Genomic DNA, 7,501 nt, shown 5'->3' with positions numbered 1-7,501 from the left:
ACTTAGACGTTTTCAGACAGATCACGGTCGTTGACCACGTTCTCAGCACCGTAGTTTATATGTTTATTTAACGTGTGCTATGAACGGGTGTGTGTGAGAAACTATTTTTAACCACAATTCATCTGGACAGAAAAAGGGTCCATCAGGAGAATCTACCTCCTGATACAGTAATCAGAAATAGAAAGGTTTGCCGTCCCTTTAAAACTTTTCCATTTAAGAAAATCGATGGACAAACTCTTTCTTGTAACTTGTTCCTCTCTTTCTATTTTTATTTCTTTTTCTGATTCGGCAGAGCTCATCAATGTTGTCTGGGACTTCTTTTCTTTTTCTTCCTTTTTCTTTTCTTTTGCTAGAGCCCATGTGGGGGTGGGTAGACGAGGGCTGGGCTTTTCCTGGAGTCGTCCCCGCTGGGACCTCCCGAGTGCGCGCCCCGGGGCGGGGAATTAAGAAGCGGGGCTGTCGACTCAGTCCAAAGCTCTACCTGCAGCCACAAGGCATCAAGTCTTTCCTTCCTTTGGTTTACTCGCACTGTTTCCTTTCCTCTCTCTCTCCCTCGCGCACACACCACAGCTCTCCTTCGGGTCGGAGACAGCAGCCCTGGGAGGCGGGGTTGCTGGAGGAGAGTCCGCTCTGCGCAATCCAGTCCGGGACTTGGCTCCGCCCGGAGCGTCGGCCTCTCCGGTGACACTGGAGTAGTGAGCCGCACGGGGTGAGGCTGCAGCCAACTCCGCTCCCCACGCACTCGGCTGCCTAGGCGCTCGGGACGCAGCACAGGCGCTTCTCCGCGGTGCCGACTGCCGGAGATGCCCGCCTAGGAGCGTGCGGCCGCGGCCAGCGTCGCCACACCCGGGACACTGAGCTAGGGGTTGCAGAGCCGGCCAGAGTCCTGCACCTTTGCCTCAACCCCCACCCCGCCCCCCGCCCTGAAATGACTAGTTAATGGGCGCTGGCACCGCTGAGGGGACTCAGAAGTGAATCCAAGTGGAATTTGGATTTGGAAAAGAGTTTCTTGAACATTGACCGTGGTCCTCGCTGGTTTTTCTTTCTTCGTTTTTTTCTTTTTCTTTTCTTTTTTCCTTTTTCATTTTTTTTTTTTTTTTGCCTTCTCCTCCGGTCCTCTTCTGTCATTGGAGATGAACACAGCTCGCTTGCATCCCAGAAAGTAATCGCCGTGACTGTTGCCCCCAAAGAGACAAGCACACATGTAGGAATGACAAAGGCTTGCGAAGGAAAGAGCGCAGCTCAAGGCCCAGAGAGATCTTCTCGATAATGGATTACTAAATGGGATACACGCCGTGCCAGTCCGCTCCGAGCCGCGGCCGCCTGCCCGTCGATGCACCGAAAAGGTATGGCTTTAACGTCCCTGAGCGCCCCACCTCCTGGATCCAGGCTTGGGTGAGGGTCCAGGGGTTACCCCAGATGCGCGTTGTGGGCTTTGTAGTGCCTGTGTTGTGTTTGGTCTTATGTCTCTGTCTCCGGAGTGTTGTCCCTTCCTGGGGGAGTAGCCCCGAGCCCTGCCTGCAGCTCTTTTCAGTCCTGAGCCCCAGAGACTCTGGGCTCCATGTCAGAAGCTTCCCCACCCGAGTCGCGCACACGACCGGCGCCGCCCCGGACCTAGACCGAGAGGATGGCTGTCCTGCCCAGCGGTGTGTGTGTGTGTGTGTGTGTGTGTGCTGGACCCGAGGCTAAGAGCTCACTCTTGAGCCAGTAGGGAGGAAAGCAGCCCTGGAGGGTGGGATTCTCGAAAGCGCCGGGTCCTGGTGTCGAGTGCTGGAGAAGGGGGAAGGGTTCTGTCCTCGAGGGCCAGAGAGGATTGGGGAGTACAAAGCTATTTGTGTCCAGCCACAGGTTTAGGCTCTGTTGTGGGAGAAATGGTTGTGCAGGGAGGTGGAGAAGAGATGAGGATCTTTTGTTATCAGTGCGGGCTCTGGGCTGGGCTCCGTGGAGTGCGTGAAACTTGTAATGGCCCTGAGCATCTGCGCGCCCTCTCTCTTGGTGGGATCCACTCTTCAGTCGCTGCTGGCACCAAAGGTTCCTGGCTTTGTTTGCTGGAGTAAGTGCCTAGGAGCGGTGTCTTGGTATAGCACGGCGCCCCCGCCCTAGGTCCTGTCCCCTGCCTCAGTTCCCACCCGAGCGAACAGGGCACCGTTTGTCGCAGCTGCGTCTCTCAAGCACTGAGCTCTACACGCTAGGGCTGGCCCCTGCTGCGTCTTCTTCCAAGACCTGTGCTATCTCTCTCGAGAAAAGATGTACCCCGGGAGAGGGAAGGGTGGGGAGACCTGGCAAGAAATAGCTCTGGGCTTGCCACTCAGATGAAAGCTCTGCCGGGCTGCAGATTGTTGGATGTCCTGACTGCTTGTTGTGTCTTGGAGCTCAGCCTCTGGAGCCGTGGGGCGCCCAAAGCAAGCTGGGCAGTTCCCTGTTCGTGATCCTAACTAGGTGGGCAGTGTCAGTTTGCCCGATCTCCGCGTTTGTTTGTTTTTTTTTTTTTTCAGCTCCCCAAGAAGGGAAACGGTATAAAGCAGGAATCTGAGGTCTCTCACGGGCGGTACAGAGCCAGGCTGCTGTCCCGATCCTGCGTGTGTCAGGGACAGAAACCGGACCCCGACATTTTTCCCGCTCGCTCGCCGCCCCCTTCCTAGCGCCTCCTCCCCTTTACTGTGCAGGGCCCCCGTACCCGGCGCTTCTGGAAAGTTTCTGTGATAGCTAAAGACTGCTGGAAACACCAGACGAGGGCTCAGCGTGTTCAATCTGACCCCGAGAGAATTGCGCGGACAACTGGGATGTGACTAGGGGCTAGATTGCCTGTCCACTGGAGAATGGCACCTCCTCTGGCCGGCAGCACTTCCTGGACCAGGGTCTCCAGCAGCTGGAGAAGGTCTGGGGGGCCGGGATTGGGACGTGTTGAATTCAGGATGCTAATGTGATCACAAGTGGCGGACAGAAGCTGCTGTGAGGTCGCTTGTGGACACTGATCCTGACTCGCGGGCTCAGGAGTCTCTAGCTCTAAGCGCAGCATCCCGAACCTCCTGCGCCAGTCGCAAGGCATTGCAGTTCGCACATGTCCTGGGAAGAGAGGAGCAGGGCCAGGTGTTGGTGGAGAGGAGAGAGGAACGATTGGAGGCGCTGTCCTCCTAGCCTGGGCAAGCGTTTCCAGCGGCTGCCTCTAGCCTGTGGGGAAGTAGGCAGTCCTGCCGGCAGTTCCGCCTCCGTCTGTTCCGAGCGATTGTGGCTGCCTTGAGAGTGTGGTGACCAAGCCCAGCCTCAGAGGGATCTCGTCCTATTTACTCTGGATGAAAATCGAGTTACTACTGAATCCTTGAAAGATTTAAAATACAGGCGAACCTACACACACACACACACACACACACACACACACACACACACACACACTCTGCATTCATAACTCTGCCATTTAATTCAGTTGTGGGCTTCTATTAGTGGATCGTAGAAAAAGCTATCGTTTAACGCCCATCTGCTCTGATTTTCAAGCTTTTCTCCGGTAGGGAGGTCGAGTATCTTTGCCTTGTTTTTCCTTAATCCTGGTGATTTAGGCTTTCCTTCCCCTGGCGGACTTATATTTTGGTATTTTGGCGTAAAATTCCCCATCTGCTACTATGATGGCAGGGGGTTAGTGGTTTTGGATACATTAATCCTTTATTTAGCTCAGTACCCCCAAGGTAAAGACGCCTGGGCTCAGTTTTTGAATGAAAACACCACACATTTTTTTCCTCCGTACCCACAACAGCTACCAGAAGTCAAGATAGCAAGCATTTTGTAAGGTTTATAAATTCCACGTTTAGTCTTCAACAATAAACTTTTATTAAACTACTCCAGGCACCAAAGTTAATTAGTAACCTCACCTTAAATACAGTGGCAGATCCGTGTCTCCCCCTATTAACCTAAATTGTCTGGTAAAACATAATTGCACCAGCCGTTTGAGTTTGGTTTACCCATTTCTGTTTAGAGAGTAGCGTCTGGTTGGGTCTTAGGTAACCCATACTCTCTTGTTTTTATTTGGGTTTTATACACTGGTGAATGAAGGACTTGGCAAACCAATATAAGCGGAAAAGAATGAGTAACAGATTTGAAACCTTGATTTTGTTAGGAGTCTTTCAATTCATCTTGATGTAAAGAAGTATTATGTTTTTATTTCTTATTTGCTGTGATTGGGAGTGATGGGCTCCCTCGTGTGTTATATTGTACAACTATAACCACTGAGAAATGGCCACATTCTCGAAAATACATGCAATCTGCATCTATGAATGTTTCACAGACACCCTAAGTCCTTACCTTTGGGGTCACCCAGAGAGTATGTGTTGGGCAAAATACCAAAGTTTTAATAGGATAAAAATACATATGACCTTGTGTAGAACATTTAAGTAATTGATGAATGAATAAATGGATGAATGAACTTGGTCACACACAGATCACTATTTTCTTACACAGCAGCAGGTTTATCTTTCCTGTAGTGAAAACAGACGAAGCTTTCAATGTGTGGTTATGACGGTGGTAACAGGGGTTACCCTTTGTACACAAACACCCACCCCTCTAGTTCTTTCTACATCTAGTAATGCCTTTGCTATCATTTAAAAAAAGAGAGCATTTGCATTTTGAGGAGGCGTGTACCATTGCACCAGTGAGGCTGGGTGTGTTAAATAAGGATGGCAAGAGTTACACAGGCTGTTACCATTGAGTAAAAATAAAGCATCCAGGTTTTAAGCACTTGTACTAAATTTACAGTAAGCACCTATGCTTTGAGAGTGAATGGGTAATCGCACTTTCCTATGAAATGGGGGGAAATATTATTTTGCTTTAGGAAGTTTGTGTATGATGCATATTTTGTCATTTAGTTCTCTTCAGAGTAGAATAAAGGGGTGTTGATGGGATGAAAAGGCTTTTTAGAACTAGTTTTGGAGAGCTAGTATATTCGCCCATCTAATTTGTTTACACAAAGGGAATCACAGAACAAACCGGACTAATTGAAATGCCTTAATTAGGCACCTGCCGATTCCAAGTAAAGCCTGTCTCCGCACTGCCCCTCCCTGCCACGCCCTCCCTCAGGTTCAGACAGTTTCTGGTACTCCTCCCAGAGCTGAAGGTCTTTGATATATTTATCTAAGAGCACCTCCTTCCACACCAGCAGAAGGTGAAGTATGGAGCATCCCACTGTGCACCGCCCCCACCCACATCCTTCCCTCTTTTCTTAGGGTATCCTGGAGCCAAACAGCTCCGAGATATTTCTATTTCAGAGTGAAGACTTTTCCCATTTGCCTTAAAACGTACTGTGAGAGCGACTGAGCTATTCTCTCCGGCAACCACATGACTGCCTCTTGGGGATATGGTAAGGTAGGGAAGGGAGGGAGGCATTTAATCCCTTTGAAATGGGCAAATAAGATGTCATACCCACAAACCTCAAGGGAGAAGAGTTCAGGACTACTCAGCATGGGGCTGTTACAGTGAGGTATATACACAAGGGCATCTTGCTTCGTGAAACAGACGAGCTCTTGCAAAACATTTTTATTGGAATAATTGTAATTGCACTCATGGAGAGTCCATTTCATTCACAGTACACTGCTACTCACTTGGCCTCTTCACGTAGACTTCTCTTAGGACGGGATAGTACGTAGCCGGGGCCCACTGGGTCTTCTTGGAACCTAGAAGATATCTCCCACTTAACATGTTCAAAGAGCCCTGTTCTGGCTCATTCTGCCCTACATCCGTTTTCGTCATCATCTTCGCCATGGTAATTCCATGAATTGCCCAAGCCCCAGAGCTTAAACGTTATCCTCAACTCCTGCTTCTTCCATGTCATATGTCATCTTCAGGATGCACAGGCGCTCCATCCCTGTCTACCACCTCCCTGGTCCTCACCTAGTCCTCCTCTGCTGGGGATGGTGCCAGTATCCCATTTAGTTGCCCCGCTTCTGCTTTTGGCTCCCATCAACTTTTCTCAACTTAGAGAATGCATTCCTAAGTTAGCTCTGCTATCCCATCTTTTTCTCTCTAAACGCTTAAGTCCTTTCTCTGGCACATGACCTACCCTCTGCCTCCTCCTTGGCTTCCACTGCTCCTTAAGCTTACCTGCATGTGCAGGCGTGCAGTCCTGGAGGTCTTCCTTGTGGTCTTTTGTATAGGCTTGGGGTGGAGGGAAGGTTGGGGCCGCTCTTTGCCTAGATGTCTGTATGATTTGCTCCTCACACCCTGCAGACATTTGCACGTTCTCAGCAAAGCCCTCCATATACCTGATTTACTTTACCTCTGGGCCGGAAGTGCTCCTCTTCCTCTTGTAGGGCCTTATTCCCTTCACAGTCCAACAAGCTATATGTTATCCCTGTTTATTTTCTGTCGCCCTCTAGAACATAGCACCAAAAGGATGAGTATCTCTATGTTCTCACTATATTATCCCCGCCCCCCCCACCCCCATAAAAAACTGCCTGGTCCTTCACAGGCCTTCCATCTCAAGTGTTGGTTGAGCGAATAAAGAGGGCATCATCTTGTCGATAAATAGTCTAAGTGTCTTGTCTGTTTTTTCCTTCTGTCTCAAGTGAGATGCTTCCTTCCTACTTGGGTGTCTGCTATCTTCCCTGTTCATAGGCGTGATTTCGCCTCTACTGTTAGTAGGATATTCACAGTGTGTTGTTTTCCCAGTCTTGATAATGGATTGGAGTCTGTTCATTCCCACAGACTCCCCCGGTCCCTTGCTAGGGCCAAGAGCACACATCTGTGAGACACCTGGTTATAGCTACAGGGAGACTGAGCAAGGGAAGATCAACTTGCCAAGACATGGAGCTGAGAAGCAGCTAGCACATATGGGGACTGAGCCTTTCTCTCTGATCTCACTTGCTCTGCTTTCTAACTACTGGCTTTTGAACCTTTTTTCGCCAATAATTTGAAATTTTTGCCATTTTTTTGGGGGGGGGCGTGTAATATGTTTGTTAACCTCTGCCCTGGGCCAGAATAACAGATGAAGAGCCTAGACCCAGAAGACCTGAACTCCAGACTTCTATTTTCTTGGATGAGATACTTTACTTCCCCGAGGCTACATTATTTTAAATAAGTTCTATGAATTGTAAGCCCACTCTTTCCACCTTATAGGACCGCAGACAGAATAATATGAAATGTGAATATATTTTATAAAATAACTATGGAAACTTGGGTAAGTTTTTTGATTTTTGGTGAGACAGGGTAACAGCCTGTCTGTGTAACAGCCCCAACTGTACTGGAACTTGCTTTGTAGACCAGGCTGGCCTCGAACTCGCAGAGATGCACCTGCCTCTGCCTAACTTGGAAAGTTTGATGTCAGTTCTTCTTTTTGCCTCAGACTGGCATAATGTAGACCTTACACTTTCTTTTTTATCATCAAATGAGTGTTGTACACTTTTGATCTAGTTTGAATGTAAACCACATTATGAAAATGAACAATGTCCTGAAAATCACCGAAAACACACAGTCCATCTGTCATATGGATCACAGCTGTATCAGTTAGAATGTCAACCGC

At 49.1% G+C, this 7,501-nt stretch overlaps 1 protein-coding gene across 3 annotated transcripts in view; it reads left to right on the top strand.

Moving 5' to 3' along the window:
* Positions 1 to 629: 629 nt before the first annotated feature.
* The window catches only part of Sema6a (semaphorin 6A), a 124,730-nt gene continuing 117,858 nt past the window's right edge, over positions 630 to 7,501 (top strand). For 2 of the 3 annotated variants that reach the window (XM_013349561.2, XM_005356083.3), the window contains exon 1: positions 631 to 1,346. The gene's annotated coding sequence lies outside the window, so the exon portion shown is untranslated. Of the gene's footprint in view, positions 1,347 to 7,501 lie in introns of all 3 variants that reach the window. The other variant, XM_005356082.3, reaches the window with a different exon arrangement.

This window comes from Microtus ochrogaster, chromosome 18 (genome assembly GCF_000317375.1).
Source record: "Microtus ochrogaster isolate Prairie Vole_2 chromosome 18, MicOch1.0, whole genome shotgun sequence".
Classification (NCBI taxonomy): domain Eukaryota; kingdom Metazoa; phylum Chordata; class Mammalia; order Rodentia; family Cricetidae; genus Microtus; species Microtus ochrogaster.
The sequence above is the reverse complement of the archived record's forward strand: the minus strand, read 5'-3'. Positions and strand labels throughout refer to the sequence as shown.